This window comes from Pelodiscus sinensis, chromosome 23, assembly GCF_052426305.1.
Source record: "Pelodiscus sinensis isolate ZL-2025 chromosome 23, ASM5242630v1, whole genome shotgun sequence".
NCBI lineage: Eukaryota > Metazoa > Chordata > Testudines > Trionychidae > Pelodiscus > Pelodiscus sinensis.
In genome coordinates, this window is record NC_143074.1 from 25105454 (window position 1) to 25122952 (window position 17499).

The following is a 17499-nucleotide window of genomic DNA, read 5'->3' on the forward strand; positions in this document are numbered from 1 at the left end:
CCGCCAGCGTTCTGGAGCACCAGAGCAGGCTGCGGCCATGCTGCCCACTGGCTCTGCGGAGTTCTGGGGCCAGAGAAAGCGGAGGGCATTACCTATGGCAGGAAGGGGCAAGGGCCAGAAGCCATGGGAGGGAAGGGGCTGGGCTCTAGTCGGTATGCTGCCTTTCTACACCATGGGGTCAGCCGCCACCCATGCCAGAAATAACCTGCACAGGGTCTGAGGAACTGATTTAAAAAAAGTATTTATTCCGCCCTCTAAGGCCCCCAATGACAGGAAATTAGAAGGTTCCCTCTATGTTCCTCTCATCCTTGCAAAACCATTCCCATTTCAGCTATAGTTTAGAAAGATTTTTCAAGCACTATTAAAGATAGACACACCTGGCCTATGAGATGCACAGGTATGTGCAGAATCAGATACATCCTCTTCCATGGGCATGATGAGAGGGTGAGTACATCACTCAAGTAAAAGGCCACCGATTACTCAAGCATCGTGTCACCTCTAGTATTACAGGGTGTCTAGTACAAAGAGGAAAACAGCTGAAGATGAAAAAAGTGTTAAGCAAATGATTTAAAATTCAGTTAATAGAGGGAAGTAAGCAGTGAGTGACCCCTAGATGAGGTTACTTCAGATAGTTCAGGAACTGTCCTGGGCAAATCCTGTGTGGACACAAGGAAGGAATACTGAGGAAGGAAGAAAAGAGGGTTGTCACACTGGTAGACCCAGTCATGCGTTAAGTAACTATATTTGCAAGTGTAGGGAAAATTGCACATTGCAGCTACACATCTGCTGACAAACCTGAAGCTGCCAAAAGGAGAGAACAGTCAGGTAAGACAAGCTCATTTCACCATGTGCTTTCCCCACCTTTTACTCACAGAAGCCCCTTGTCTTTGTCACAAACTTTAACAAAGGATTCTCCGTAGACACCGCCCCCCCCCCCCCCCCCCCCCTCCACTCAAGGAATATTAGCATTCTCTCTTAATCTTCATAGAACCAAGAAAAGAGCAACACTGGCCTAGCAAGACAGTCAGCCGGACATGGCCAAACTACAAACATCACACTGGCTGCCTGAAAAGAAGGGTTCCTCTTCTCTTGGCTTGGTGAGGTTAGACTGTAGTTTGTTTCTTTGGCGGAATGACTGTAGAGCAGGTCTTCATTGTATTTACATAGATCCTAAAAATAGGACCCTAACAAATGGTAATACACCCAATGAGCTGTTCTCCCTGTTTGCTTGAATCCTTCTTCCGTGATCTACAATTCCAAGTTTACATATATTCCTAGTCAGGAAAACTGAAATTTTAAAATTTGGACATCTAAAATTAGGGTTGCAAGACTGTGTGAGGCAAGAATACTGCAGTTTCATTATCTTCAGACACTAAACCCTATATGTCAAAGAATCACAGGAGTCACTATCAATGCTATCGGGGCAAACCCTTAAAGCGATCCCTCACAGAACAGTCTTTTGTCACCAAGGAAGCCAAATGTAATTGTCATAGCCAGATAGACAACTGATCTTTCAAGTAAGACTGGTCACATGAGGCTTCACAAGGAGTATGTGATCAACTCTGTGTTCTTCCTCTGGTGCTAGTTACTAGCATTTTCAAACGTGTCCGACAGTTTTGAAAATCCCAGCTATAGTGCGATAACCCGTCAGCCCTACGGTGTTACCCTCAAGTATTCAGAGGGTGATACAGGTGCATTTTTAATGTATTCACTGTTGTCACATATTTGTAAGCCCAACACTGGGGATATACCTTGTAACCAGAAAAATAATGGTTTATAAGACATCTAAGCTCCCATCTCTAACTGGAAGGACTTATGTTTGGAAATGTATTTCAGAACCAACACACCTATTTAGCATTTCTCATGAGATTGCTTTGCTAATTATTTTTCTAAAATGTATGGAGTTCCCCAGCATATTTACTATAATAAAAAAAACCCAGTCTGTTCCATAAAAAGTGCAGCCTACAGCAGGCATCTTACCCAGGAAAAGCCTAATAAATCGCATTTGGAACACCCCCCCAAAAGGGTCAACAATAGACAAGCGAATTCCAAAGATTTGGGTGGAGAAAGAAACCAAAGCTGCCTGAGCAGGGAGCCTGCCCAAAAGGGATTCCTTTGGTCCAGCTGTTGGGTTGGAGCATGTCAATAGGTTACCTTCCTTCACAGGGAGACCCCTCCCCCCCCAATCTAAATCTGATTGTTCTTATCTGCCAAGTCTGCACAATACGGGAACTACCATGCTCAGGTAGAGGCCTCCTAGATTAATCAGGCTGCTTGGCATGATCACTTCCCTACTTCTGTAAACGGAGAAACTGAGGCAAAAGAGATTAAGTGATTCATGTCAGGCCACAGGTGATATTTGTATCAAAGTCAGGACAAGAACTCTAGCATGACCATAGGCCTAAGGTCTGCACTCCTAGAAAGCACCTCTCAGGTATGCCGACAGCCAGCTATTCCATTTCGGGTTTAAGTAAGTTATTCTTACAATAATCCTTTTATTTTTCCCAGCTCCAGCCCCATAAAAGCATGCTATTGTAATGTGTTACTTAAAGGAGGGAAAATGTTGAACTGTAGGCTCTGGCAGACAGATGGTGCTGAAATTAAACACTGTGGGGCCCTGGCAGCTGCATTATGCACTCGTATAAATTCTCACATCATTACTCTGGTGGGAACCTTGTACAGAATTGGCATGTGGCCTGTGAGGCGTGGTTAGGGATTTCTTGCTTTTTAAGGTGACCCAAAAAACAGTCTCACTCCATGAAGTGGGAAAGCAGCACTGATGCTCGTTCCACTTCCCATTTCGCACAAAGTAGTGCCCCATGTTCCCACTTAACCACGACTTAATACCACAAAGCGATACAAAGTCCCATGCTGCAAAGACTAAACATTTCTTAAGACTTGTTAAATTTGCTCTTCTGAAAAATATTGTCGTGTCGATAAAAAAGCAATTTTTATAACGGCACATGTGATGTTGTATACAGCTTGCTTAATGGACTACAACTTTGAAAACCCAGTTAGCCTCACTCCCATGAAGGGAACACTAAATAGCACACTTGATAGGATGTACATCCCAATAGTTCAAGTGCACAATTGCTACGCAAACTGTTATGTACAATTTATAGGAATCGATTTAGTGCGGTAGTAAAGAGTCATCTCCTGGTACCAGATCAACTTTGTGTTTTCCTCGTGCTACTTGAACAAACCTTTTACACATTAAGTCAGTGCTGAATCAAAACATTTTATCTGCCAAGACCCAAGTTCAAGGTTTCTTTCTCTAGCAAAACTGGAAGACATTAATAGCAAGACAGAAGTGCTGTGTTCTTTGGTGACCTTGCTGAAGTGCAATAATTAAGAAGGAACAAGAACTTGACTCTTGGAAGCTAGAGTGAATGGAAGAACTGATCTTCGCTCTTGGATTTCAAAGAACTGTATATTTACTTGTAAAGCTGAAGACGTCATATATATGCTTCACTCTGATTTTAGTGTTTGGGGATTAGTTTTGTTTTCTTAATTATAAGAGTCAAATGCAACATAGTTGAAGGACTATTTACCTTTCTCTTGTCAAATAATGAAAGTACAACAGTAGTTTCAAAAGTGTGCATTATTCCCAGATTCTTTGCAAAAGTATTGCTCCTCTCAGGAGGTTCGTGGAATCCAAATTCCTAGGTTGTAAGGCCAGACAGGACCATTGTCATCATCTAGCAATCTGACTTCCTGCTTAATAGGCCATAGGATATCCCTGAATTAATAATTTTTGAATCAACCTCTTTTATAAAAAGAAACACATCCTGACACTAAAATTTCTAGGGCTGGAAAATCCACAACAACCCTTAGCAACTTGTTCTGATGGTTCATTACACTCACTGCTTGTGAATAATTTCTGGTCTGAGTTTGTTTAGCTTCACCTTCCAGCCACTGGATTGACTTCTGCCTTTTCTGATAAAAGACAATAATCTACCTGACATTCTTTCCCCATGCTGGGCACTTAGCGGCTGGTCAGGCCACCTTTTAATCTTCTCTGTTAAGCAAAACTCACTGAGCGTTTCCAAGCCATGTGCATTTTGTTGAAAGAATCATTCCGGTGGCTCTTCCATGAACTCTCGCCAATTTTTTCAACATCCTTCTGGGCTTGTAGACACTAGAACGGAACACAGTATTCTAACAGAGGTTGTACCAGTGCAAATGCAGAGATAAAATAACCTCTTTACTCCCACTCCATATTCCCATTTATATACACAAGAATCCACTGGGAACTTTATCCCTCATTCCCCACCAAATCTTCAGTCACTTCTTCCCAGGACAGGATTCCCCATCCTGTAAGTATGGTCTTAATTCGCTGTCCCTAGATACAGGACTACATTTGGTCACCTTGAGATGCTATCTATTTACCAAGTGATAGACACTGCCCTGAATCTGACCTGTTCACTTCCTTATTTATTTTTCTCCCAATCGTTGGATCAGCCAATTTCATCAGTAATAGTTGTACATTTTCTTCCAGGTAATTGATAAAAGTTGCAAGAGGGTCAAGAAAATCCCATATCAGGAGAAATAGACCATGATTTCCAATTTACAGCTACATTAAGAACTACCAGTTAGCCAGGTTTTAAATCCGCTGAATGTGCGCCGTTGCTTTTGTACTGCTCTATTTTCTTAATCCACTCCCAAGTCAAACGTATTACAGAAATCAATACACATTACATCAACACTTATTTTAAATCAAACGCATTTATAATCACAAAAGTGTCTGACGTGATTTCTTTTCCAGGAACCCATGTTGATTAGCATTCTTTATTAATGAAGTCCTACTTCAGTCACTGTATGTTTTGATTTTGATTGATGCCAGACTGACAGGTTTATGATAAATTTACTTTTTAAAAATATCGGCACATGGGCTCTCTTAGACCCTGCTGGGACTGTCACTGTGTTCCAAGCCCTATAAGAAATGAAATATAGTAGTCCAGCGAGCTGCTCAACCTGCTCTTCTAAAACTCTTGGGTACAATTCATCTGAACAGGCAAGCTTCCGTTTCAGTGCAGTGTTTCAGTGCAGGCTAGCCCCATGAGCAATTATCCTGAGCTCTGAATGGGTTTGTACAGCCCATGCTAAAGTGCACGCCGCTTTAGAGCCATGGCTGTATCCGAGCTAGATTAAAGCTAGCTGAGGTGTACCTATACATGCTGCAAGCGCACCTAGACTGCAGTACAGACATAACCTAATGTTAGTAGCTGCTGTTTAATAGCCTCCTGAGTTACAATATATTTTCCCATGCCAAAAGTATGAAATTGTTTTCCCAAAAACAAAACCAGAAGCATTTATTGATGCACCCATGTACATACATGTGCAATACCTCGATAAACATTTTATTAGTTACAGTTGGCATAAGAAAGACCCCTTTATAGACTTGCACAATTCAAGTTATTTATGGGTCAGTCTCAAACAGGATAAACATTTCCTTTCGCATGGCATTTCCACAACAAGCTTTGCTCTTAAGAGATGCACACGCTACTCTGAGCTGACTGCCACATTTGGATTATACATTTCTCAAACATCAAACAAGCAGAAGACATAGGCTGCCTGCACAAAAGGAAGAGTTAGGAAAATGGAAATTAATTTTAGTCTTAAATTCAAGGGAAAATGCACAACCATTTCTGAATTAGGCCTGGAGCTTGTCAGTTTAAATATATTTCCAACTTGCATATACTCATTTAGGAAAAACCCAACTGATTACTTATGCCCTTGTTAGGATGTTCATTTCTACCACCTGTCAGTTTCTGAAGAACTTCAAAATGCTCTCATTTAATCACTACTCCCGTCACATTCCTTGCTGCTGGCTCACACCCATTAAAGAGCCATTTTCTGCAGACAGACAGACAGACATAAGTTGTGGTTTTTTCCACAGACAACAGGCAAAATACAGTCAAAATTCTCAGAGTGATGCAGAGGAGAGCTATGAAGGGCTTGTCGAACCCACACCTCTCCACCTTATTGCCTTGCTGCCTTTTATCTGTAAAGCACATCACTGTGTGATAGTAAAAGAAGCTATTTTAAGACTAAGACACCACAAGGGAACAGTGCAATCAGCGAGAACAAGATGTTCAATAGTATTTTGGAGCGAATATTGAAATGACTGGGAGATGGGTGCTTAATTACGGTTGAGGATCTGTGGGTCAATGTCTTGTTTCCATAGCTGACGAGAACCCACCATTTCCTGGGTTATGAGATCAGCAGTTCAAAGGCTTGGAATCTGACAAGTTAGCCTTTTTTGTAGGGCAAAGAGGACAGCCTCCCCTGCCATTCCTCACCTCACCTAAAGGAGGGGAATCAGGACATTCATGTGTTATTCTGACCGATTCACTGGGCAGCCTAGTGGCAAATGACCAACTTTGTGCCAGCTTTTCTGGAATATTTTTTAAAATCTAGATGTTGGAAAAAAAAAAACAAAAAAGTTTTTGCCTACGTGAATAGCAGGACAGTAGTGAGCCTGTTAATGGTCTGGCTGCCTTTTGGGATCCAAGCATAAAGGTAATAAGTGTGGGCAAAGTTATAATATTACTTCACAGAAAAAGGTGAAGGCCAGGCTATTCAAGCACAGCCAAAAAACCCACCAGTCTTTCCAGAGGAATCCTCAGACTTCTCCTGACCTTGCAATCTAACTAGTGAGATTGGCAGGTCCCTAGTTAACTGCTGTCTTTCCAGCAAAGCATTTGTTTAAAGATGAAGTTTCAGAGCAAATCCCTTTAAAGAAAACTGCTCAGAAGTTAAGTGTTTGGATTAACTTTCTGGTACCTGTGTGAGAAAATGCTCTTGTATCTCTTATGCTGCCAAGGAATTGCGCTAGTATCACTAGTGTAGAAATATAATAAGGCGGCTCTGTCACAGTCAGTCTTTTTCCAAGCATCCTGCTGAATATATGTGTTTGCTTTGGCTATCCAGCAAGATTGGGTAGGTAGTTTCATACTCAATACTAAATAAATGCCTTGGTTTTTAGCAGAGGCATTTAGCTGGGAAGGAGGGGGAAGAAAACAAGGGAGGAAACGCCATTCAAGGCGCTGCAGCTCTTTTCAAAGCGGCTTGAAATGGCAAGGCATGGGTGGAGGCCGAGGTCAGTTACAAATCACCGGGCCAACTTCAGGTGGTGAAGGAACAGAACATGGAAAAATCTGCAACTTCTAAGCTGTTTTCTGCTGAGGGCCAAGTCCATCAGGAAAGCACTGCTTTCGACAATAACGGTTTCAAATGCTAGATGGGCTTCTGCTTTGTTGAACTCCTTTCTGATTGGCAGAGAAGTCTCCTGAATTCTTACTGTGCTCTTAAAAAAAGCACTCTCAAATCCAGCCTCTACTGACATCTTCCACTTGATCCCCAAGAAGGTGTGTGTGTGTCATATGTGTGTCTTAATTTTCATAAAAATATAGAATCATAGGACGAAGAGATTTCAGAAGGTTATCTTAGCTGGTCCCCTGCTGCACTCATGGCAGAGCTAAGTATTATCTAGACCATTCCTGACAGGTGTTTGTCTAATTACTATAAGTCTCCAGTGATGGAGATTCCACAGCCTTCATAGGCAATGTATTCAAGTGTTTAACCACCACAACAGCTAGGCCATGGCTATACTACAAAATAGTCAAATTTATTAAGGCCGGATTTTTAGCACCCGATTTTGTGAAGTCGAAGGGGCAAGTCCCCAATCTGTGCAAGTATTTGACACAGGTCGAAGTAGCACACCCCCAGAAGGGTGGCTAGCGTCGATTTTGAGCCACTGTGGGTGGCTCTCCCACAGTTCTTGTGCCCCTTAGTAGTCTGTGAACAAGCACAGACAGGAGGGGACCGCATCGTTACGCGCTGAGCCGTGGCTGCAAGACTTTTGCATGTGTAAGACAGAAGTTTGCAAATTGCTTTCCCCTGCCTTGAAGTGCAAGAATGCCCCGAGACAAGCTCTGACAGGGAAGAAGCGAGTGGCAACTGTGTGCGAGGCGTCCTGGGAGGAAGGATTGTCTCTGACGTTCTAAAAGGTCCTAGCTGTTGGTGACATCCGTTACTCCTCTCGCCTGCTAAACACGCTCATCCTCCTCCTCCTCCGCCATGCAGCTGCCAGAGGATTGTCTAGAGAAAAATCTGTGGACTGGGTTGGGAGAGCCGTCAGGTCCCTCCCAAGGATAGCAGGCAGCTGCTCACAGAAGCGGCATGTTTGTGATGATGAACCAGACCATCAGTTTGCATCTTTTGTCTTCTATCACGACTGCTTCAGCACCGTATCCTTTCTCCAGCATGCCCCTTTGTCCTCTTGACAGAGATCTGCATTGCCTTTGCTGGGTCATAGTTTTTCAAGAACAGATTCCTCTGCCCACAGAGCAGTGAGGTCCAGAATTCCCTGCTCATCCGCGAAAGTGGGAACTCACGGTCAGGTGCACTACCTGCTACAGGAAATGAAATTCAAAATTTCCCAGGGCTTTTCCTGTTCACCTGAAAGCCCTGGCCAGAGTGGTCACTGTAGGACACCTATTGGAGGCTAAGAACTTCAACTTTCGCAGCACAGCATCTGCATTACCTCAAAGTCAACCATGCAAGGCTGAATTTAGCATTACTCCTCGTGAAAAGCACAAGTACTGAAATCAGCTTTAAAGGCCCTTAAAGTCGATCAAATGGGTTTGGTGGTATGGACTCGTTTGCAAATTCAATCTAATGTGGCTAAGCTTGGTCTAAATTCCCAGTGTAGACCAGGCCTTAGGAAGCTTTTCCTAATGTCCAATCTAAACCTCTTTTGCTGCAATTGAAACCTATTGCTTTTTTCCCCCGTCCTAGAGGTGAAGCAGAACAATTTTTCTCCCTCTTACTTGTAACAAGCTTTAATGTACTGGAATGACAACGGAGCAAACTAATCCCAGGTAGCAAGCCAACACGTCTCACACTATGAGCGAGCCTGCAACTGGATCTAGCTTTAAAAGACAAATCTATTCGGTGCCAATAAATGCCTTACATGCCCATGTTACTTTTGGCAGTCACTAGCTACATTTTTACAGATAAAACTGAACTGCAATTTCTAGGTCTCTCAACTTTAGAGGCAAATGAAATGTAGTCAAGATGCATAGAAGACATGTTTAAAATGCCACATGGGGGGAAAGCTTATTTCTGTGATGCATGCTTCTTTTTCCTTCAGTACCTTTCTGGAAAGCTTACTTTTATTTCTACTTGGTAACTAAATGCCCCTCTGAGCCAAAAGCTACTATATGTTTGAGCTTGTTCAAGAACTCCCCCTAACCAGTAAGACCTAGGACCACCAAATTCAGCACACAGCTTCCTCTTATCATAACTTAAAGCAAGGTAGGGTTTTGGCAGTGCCAGGACAATGGGGGCACATCTAAACTACATTTCTCTTTCAAAAGAGGAACGTAAATGAAGCTGACTGAAAAGTCAAATGAAGCACGGATTTACAAATCTTGTGCTTCATTTGCATAATTGCGTGTGTGCGCCTTTTTGAAATCTACACCGGGTTCTCACGAAAAATCCTTTTCTGTAAGAACCCGTACACTTCTTTTTTTTAGAAGTACAGGTTCTTTCGAAAAAGGGTTTTTTTTTCCCCCGAAAACCCCGTCTAGACTGCGGTTTCTTTCGAAAAACCCCTTTTTCAAAAAGTGCTCTCACGTGATTATGCAAACGAAGCATGAGATTTGTAAATCCGCACTTCAGTTGAATTTTCGATCGGCCTCGTTTACGTTCTTCTTTCGAAAGAGGAATGTAGTTTAGACGTAGCCTGCGATGTGCCGGGAATGGAACTGCTTCTCTGAAAACCACACAGAAAAGAGATAGAATCAGTAGGCAGGTGAAGAGGGCTAGATGGAGTGCCCCCGCCCTGAACCTCCCACCCCACAGGCACCCTTAAGGGAGGACAGGAGGCATGGGCAGGGGGTATGGGGCAGGGTAAGGCATTGCCTTCCCAAACTACCTCACCTAGCCCCACCCGTGCTCCACTGGAGTCCCCCACATAGGGTTTTCACCCGGACTGTCTGTTATTCGGGTCCCCCGTCCGGTAAACATCACCACAACAAAATACCTGACATGCGAGACGTCTGGTATTTCCTGTTTCCCTCGGACGGAAGCCTGGTGGGGACAATTTTCCCCACGGTTTCTGGTGGGGGCAGGGGAGTGAGGAGCACAGAGCCATCTAACCCCCCCCCCCCCCCCCGGCCACCTTTTTTCTCCTCAACTGATTTTTTCCCCTGTGGTTTTATTTGGGGGAGAGGGGTGTTCAGTATTTTTTGTTAAGCCATCTGGCAGATTGGTCCCACTCCCCCAGCCTGCTGTTGTGATGCCAGAGGCCGGGGCAGGCAGGTTGAGGGCTGTCCAGCACCGGGGCTGGTGACTCAGCTGGGGGAGGGAGGTAGGTAGGGGAGGGGGGGGGGGGAGAAGAAGTAGGCCTTGCTGGTCAGGGGTGCAGGCTGCCCAGCCCTTCAGAGCTGGGTCAGGCCATGACTGTGCCACCTGCCAGGGCAGGCTGCAGCCACGCTGCCCATTGGCTCTCTGGGGCTAGGGAGGGAGCAAGGGCCAGCAGCCACATTGCAAGGGAGCAGGCTGGCCAAGGGCCAGCAGCAGTCACAGTGGGGGAGGAGGAAGCCTGGGTTCTGGTGGGCAAGGCTTAGGGAGCCTGCCTCCCCAAGCCACGGGGTCACCCACTGCCCACGGTAGAAGAGGCTGAAGCTCAATCCCTGATTGGTCCGGGAACATTGCTGGCTGCTCCCGTGTTACGGAGCAAGGGAAGCACCATTTCCTGCATTCCTCACTCCGGCTGAGGAGCGCAGGGGGCTGACAAGCTGGGCACTTTGCTCTCACGCCCTCACAGGGACAGCAAGCAGCCCGGTGCGAACCTTGGGGCGGAGGGTGTGCGGCTCCAGCCCTCCCCCCGTACCTGCACACACAGTTCCCTGCCCTGAGCCCCCTCTCACCCCTAACTAGGGATGTAAAATCCCATTTCATTGGTGAATTGGTTAAACAGTGTTTAACCAGCTAACTGATTAAATGGGGATGAGCCGGGCTGCAGTAGACTTCCACCCACAGCCAGCCATGGGAGGGGGGTCGCTCCGGGATAACCAGCTAACCGTTCACATCCCTACCCACAACCCTGTTGCCTCCCCCACACACACACCTCCTGCCTTGAATCCCTCCTCACCTCCTAACCCTGACTCCCGCATCCCCAAAGACCTAGCCCCCTGCCCCCCTTTCCTGACCCCCCCACATCCCAACACCCAGCCTTGAGCACCCCACACTCCATCCCACTTACAACAGTAGCTGTACAAAATGTATCACAATCCCCCCCACCTCCCACCCCGCTCCTGCCCAGAGTGGGTTACAATACAATAGTACCAGTAAGAAATTTAATGACTTTCACCCCTGGACTGAACCAAAATGAGCCAGAAAAATAGGATGAACCTGCAACAGAACTGCTTCTCAATACACCATACACAAGAGTAGGGCTCTGTCTTGGAACAGCTAAATTAATCCTTAAGGTTTGAAAACTAGAAGAAAATGTTACTGCAAACCACATTAATATTCTTTGTTGAAACATAACAAATTATAAATGTTTACAGGGAGGAAGAGAAACCCTACACACGATAAAATTCCCATTTTTAAAAATTCTCTTAGTCAAAAATTTTAGCAACCTTTTTTTTTTTTTTAAAGAAATCCAAAACAAAGTTAACTTCATAAAAATATTTTTTATAAACAGTCATTTAAATGAAACATGTACATTTTCCGTTTAATTTAAAAATGACAACAACTGAGTAAAGGACCCAAGCAACGCCGAGTAAATGCACTGGTGTTAGATAAATAAAAATGAGCTCACATCAGTAGCCTTTGTGCTAGGCACAAAGCCAAAACAAGCAAGCTGCCTTGTCACACATGCAAGAAATCAGACTGCCAAGTACAGTACATTCAGTGGAGTTCTGGAAAAGATTTTCACAGGCAAGGACCATTTGAAATCAACAGCTAATAGCAAAGAGTTGCACATTGATAGCTAATGTTTTCAAATTGATTAACACCCTGCAGGGTACGCTGCTGCAATAGGAATAGCCTAACATCTTAGGGACAACATTGACCTAAAGTACGCAACCTCCAGCTAGGTGAATAGCTGGAGTTACATTGCCACAGGGTTTCACTGTGGGGTGGGGTCAATGAGAGAAACTCTCCAGTCAACTTTTTATACTGCTTGTTCCAGTGGAGTACTGGAGTCAATGAGAATGATTGGCAGTGAACTTAGTGGGTCTTTACTAGACCCACTAAATCAAACCCCAGGGGATCCATCGCCACAGCACTGCTCTCCTGGTAAGCGTAGACCTGCCCTACCCTGTATGCAGGTAAAGTTAATGAAATACAATTGTCATAGGATAACCTGTGTTCTGAGCGAGAGAGCACTTATCCAAAATGGTACCAATAAGAGATTTTCCACTTTTGAACAAGCCAACAGGCAACCAGCTGAAGGCTTTGGATTTTTTTTTCCAACAGTGAATAATGGCACCAAAGAGATTCCAGTTGGTGGAATACACAACTGCAAAAATATTCTCAGGTATATACAGAATACATTTTACACACACAAGTAGTTTGTGACAGTCCTAAAACAGGAACTTCAAACCGGTTCAGTTTTCAGTTGATTATACTAATTTACATGTTACCATCACCTCATTAGGATTGTTCTTCTAATACAGTACAAGGAAGGGATGCCTCTTGTGAGAGAAGGCAGCAGGGTAACTGAATCAGAACAAAAACCAACAGTGAATGGCTGTCAAAAATGACAAACTAAAAATGCCCATCGAATGGATACAAAGATCTGACATTTCCCTTTTCCTCTCCTTTTACCCAGAGTTCCATATTCTCTACCTTGAATGACCAGCCCATGTTTCCCAGGCATGTGTATGTATTTGGGAAGGGAATATATTTTTCATTAACCATGCTCTCTTTAGACTATTGCACTGAAAGGCCATCTGCCAGAACTCCCAGTGTGCCCCAAGTCAGACATAGCTTCAGTAGTAACCCTTTAATAATTGCTTTTCATTCTTCCTTACTATTATATTGCATTATCTTTCCAAAAAGTTTTTTTAAAAAAAAGAGAGATGTGTGTTGATTAAATGCAAGCCCTAAGACCATGCAAAAATGCAGTCATATCAACTGGGCCAGCAGATTGCCAGCTCTGGCTTTCAAGCATTAAATAGGAGAGATTCTGCAGCAGGATAAAAGGGAAGCAATTGCACTTTGCATCCTCAGAGTTCAGTGTAGATGGTATCTCCCCACCTTAAAGGGGTCACTAATCTGAGGTCACGGACCAGAACAAGTGATCCCATCTTGGATCCAGTCCTCCACTTTCACCTACTGCCATCAGCTACCCGTCACCTTTCCTCCACTCTCCTGGGCTGGCTACTAACAGAGATGGTCAAGGGGGAGGAATGTTGTGCACATACCTTTTCCCCAAGCCCAGCCCCTGTTCCACCCTCTTCCCCCAGAGGAACCGGGTCTTGGGGACTCCGGGGGGCCTGATGCAGGGTAACAGCAGGGGTCAGCCCCCCACACCCTCCATTCACTGAGGCTGTAGGAGCCATGGGGAAGCACAGCAACACAGCAGCCTCTGCTCCCAAGCCAGCCCAGTCACTCTGCTTCACTGCAGAGGCCACCCCAAACCATCCTAGGGATGGGCCAACTCTGCACACACTTCCCCTGGGCCATAGGGAGGGGCCGGCAGCAGCACAGAACTTGCAGCTGGAAGTCCCTCTGCTCCTGGTAGTGTTGTGGGGCTAGTGGTGAGGGGCCCCAGGGAGGACTAAGTTGCCCAAGAGAGGCAGGCGGGACTGGGGTATATGGGAGGTAGCATGTGGGGCAGCAGGTGAGGCCGGGAGATGTGGAGGGCAAAACGTGTGGAGACATTCCCCTTTGCCCCGGGCTCTGTCCTGCTAGCAGGATTTGAGGACTGGCACTGGCCCTAAGGTACACTGAGTTTGAGCCCCCCGATCTTGAGTTTCTTTGAGCTTTGCTCCCTTCGTGGATGATGCACATAGCCCCTACCATGTACAGCGGATGGTAAAGGTCTCCACCTAAGTGGTTCTGTAGCACCAGCTTCATTAACACTTCACATTTCTTGTGCTGGTTGCTATTAGCTGAAATGGATTGTTCTCTTTTCACCAGAATCCCCACTCCCACTGACAGCTACAAATGTGCCCTCAACAGTGAGAATCGTTGACAGTGTCAGATTTTCAGGCTGATGTAAGTGTTGCCTGTGAAATGCGGAGACTTACCACGTGGAATTCTAGAACACTCCAAACCATACTATGGAAACCAGGCTCTCGGAGTTTACAAAGGCAGAACGCACTCAGTCGCCACGTACACCGGAAAGTGAAAGGGTTGCAAATACCTTGTTAGCCAAAATACTCATGAAGTCCATCTAGCCTTCCAGAGTATGCCTATGTGCACAGGATATTCAGGTAGAATCTTTTTAAAAAAAACCGTCATTGGGGTCCCAGTAGTTACACTCCACTAAAAGGAAAGGTTCAAGCTTTAACATTCATAATATCCTTATCTGACTATTAACGGAGTGTGTGCTTTGTAGTCACAGCACTGGGAGTGCATATAAAGCAAATTATTTCTTTCAAAGCCAAAGCCTAGTGCAATATCCTGGGACCGGCCCAGCACAGTACTGCATACAACAGTTTAGGCAACTTGAAGAGAGGACTTGCATAACGTGAAAGTCAGGATTAATAGGAAGATAGAATGTGGCAATTTAGGGAAAATTGAAAGAAATCCTTTTGCAGCCAAAAGCTGAATAAAAAATGTTGTAATTCATTTAATTTAAATGACCTTCCTAGGCAGAAGTTCTCGTGTTCATTCTAAAATTTAAAGGTTGAGGGTGGGGAAGTCACACTTCGCTCTGATTTTTTTCTTAAACCAGCAATATTCAACACTCTTTTTCCTCCCTTTCAGGTTGTTTACTGTGGGTGGGTGTCCAAAAGCCTTCGATATGGACCTAACTCTGCTCCCACCAGAACCAATGGTAAGACATCCACTAATTCGTGCTTTCATTGAAGTCAAAGTCCAGGATTATGCACTTCTGGAAATCCCACCATGTCATCTCACTGTTTCATTCCTGGCTAATGACTGTCCCTGTCCCGCTAGCATGGTTACAAAGCTCATACGGTGCTCCAGAAGAGTTCGACTGCCCGCTTCCTTAGGTCCTGCAAAAAGGTATTCAATTAATATCAGAAGCTACGAAACCAAAACCCATGAGATACCTGGCAAAAGGCAAATACCCAGATGGGAGGGACAGACGAGAGAAGTTCTGTGGCATTATTCTCATTTGCCCACAAGACATTTCCAAACATCAACAGGAAAGCTGGAAACCCTTTACGCATTGGTGAGGAATTTACAAATGATAGCTGCCAGTATCCTTTTAACTAGCACTAACAAGAACTACTTTAGGGTGAAGTCCTGCTTCTCACCATTGTTATTGAGCAACTGTGGAGTCAGAGTGATCAGTCTCTCCCCTCCCTCCCCCATCTCATGTTCTCTGGAGCAGAGGGTATAGATAAGCTAGAATGGATACCAAAGTGCTCTGAAGGGCTCTCAGTTCAGTCCTCCACAGCCACTAAAGACCTAGTGTGTTTTAAAAGGACCAGAACAAAGAAAGTTCTCCAAAGACGGGGGGGGGGGGGGGTGTGTGTGTGTGTGTGTGTGTGTGTGTACACGTACGTACCCTTTCAATTAAAATACAGGAAAGAGCTGGGTTCCCCCCAACCCTCATCACGAGTATGGTTTATACAATTTTTTTTAAAGTATGAATGAACTTTAAAAAAGAAGCCTAAAATACATTACGGTAAGTACTTCTCTATTTTAGCCACCTTAATTGGATAAGAAAAGGACATTTTGTTTACTATACAGTTACAAATTGGAGCGTTCAAATCCATTCTAAGGAGTCCAAGTCATTTTTGCACAAAACTGCAGTCTTACATGCCTGCGATTTACTAAGCCCTCAGCTACACAGTTCCATTTCATAATATAAATACTATTATTTAAGACTGTGCAACAAAGAATGCAGAGCCCTCAGTGTTCCCACGCTTGGCCCAGGGAGAACAGAGGAATGGAAACTATGCAGCGTGTATGTAGCAGCCTTCCGATAGCTTCAGTGAACATTCAACGCTGTCGGTGAGTTTGAGAATTAGAAAAAAAAACCATCGACCGTTGATTGTACCTTGAGGTTTATCACCGACACACAGCTAACTGGAAAACTTGAACTTTCATTTCACATTTGGTTGCTATTAACATGTGAACAAAGATTAGCTGAGATCCTTAACAAGCCTTCCCATCACCATTACAAGTATTTTTTGAAAAGGATGTCTTCTGTTTTAAACATTCAACTGTTAAAATTTCCATTTTTTTTAGCATATTAACTGTGATTTCAACCCAAGAAAACCTGAGTGAAAGCACTGGAAAGTTTGCACATAGCCAATACAGAAGCAATAACGTGTCCACAACATAACAGTAAAATTTGGAACTGAGATTTGCAAACGTTGCACTAAAAGAAATGCGATGCAACCTCGTTCGGAATGAAAGCCTACTTCCCACTTGAGCAGGCAATTTGAGCTTTGCTGGAAAAGCTTTGGAATGTCATTTAATTTGCTCTTGTGAACCTGCTCCCCTTAATCCTCACCAACTGCTTACCAGGAATATTACCCAAGAATACAGAATTCCACGTTACTAAACCCAGCTGTTCCCTCATCTCACTCTGTCACAGGACAACAGAGTGGGGAAGAAACCTCAGCTCCTTTCATGGGACAGTTAAATGGAAAGTCACCCCAGTGAGCTACCAGAAAGAGGGCATCCTGTCCATACCTCCTTACAATATCAAATAGTGTTGTGCTCGCAATGCACTTGGAAGAAGAGATACAGAAAGGATTATGATTAGCTTAAAGTCTCAATTTTATAAATACCATCAATCTTAAAATAAATGCAATGTGCTTAGCATTGCAGGTTCTGTCCTACAGAACTTTGCAAATGGAGATCCAACAAAAATAACCTAAATCTTTTACTGCCCCTTCCCCTCTTTTCAAAGCAAAACTGGTTTAAAACTGAAATAGGCTAGTGATTATGGAGGAACGTCTGGGGGATGTTTGTCTTTGCTTCTGACTATTCTAAATTGGTGTAAAATTCTTCTCAGCATGTGGTCAAGTAATAAGAGCATCCTCATGAAAAAATGAACCCTTATTTTTATCAGCTATGGAGCTTCAGATCATCATGGCAATAAAACAGCTCCATATTCTTTACACCTTTAAGTATGAAGTCTCAGAAAATTTGTTTTACTCCAAAATTCTGGGTAAGAAACAGAAGAACACAATTTCCATTAAAAGCATTAGGCCTTTCCCAAATATGCATCATAATTCTTCCATAAGTAAGTTAAGCATCCTGAAAGCATATTAGATATTCCCCTTTCATTTGTTTAGGAAAAAAGTGGTCCGTGGGCCTTTATCTGAC

At 44.1% G+C, this 17499-nt stretch overlaps 1 protein-coding gene and 1 long non-coding RNA gene across 5 annotated transcripts in view; one reads left to right on the plus strand and one right to left on the minus strand.

Moving 5' to 3' along the window:
• The window catches only part of NR6A1 (nuclear receptor subfamily 6 group A member 1), a 180690-nt gene that overhangs the window by 105058 nt on the left and 58133 nt on the right, over positions 1-17499 (minus strand). The window lies entirely within an intron of this gene.
• LOC112545590 (uncharacterized) lies at positions 11983-17448 on the plus strand. Its single transcript, XR_012897203.2, has 3 exons — positions 11983-14459; positions 14956-15385; positions 16411-17448. It is a non-coding gene; the product is annotated as an uncharacterized LOC112545590 (long non-coding RNA).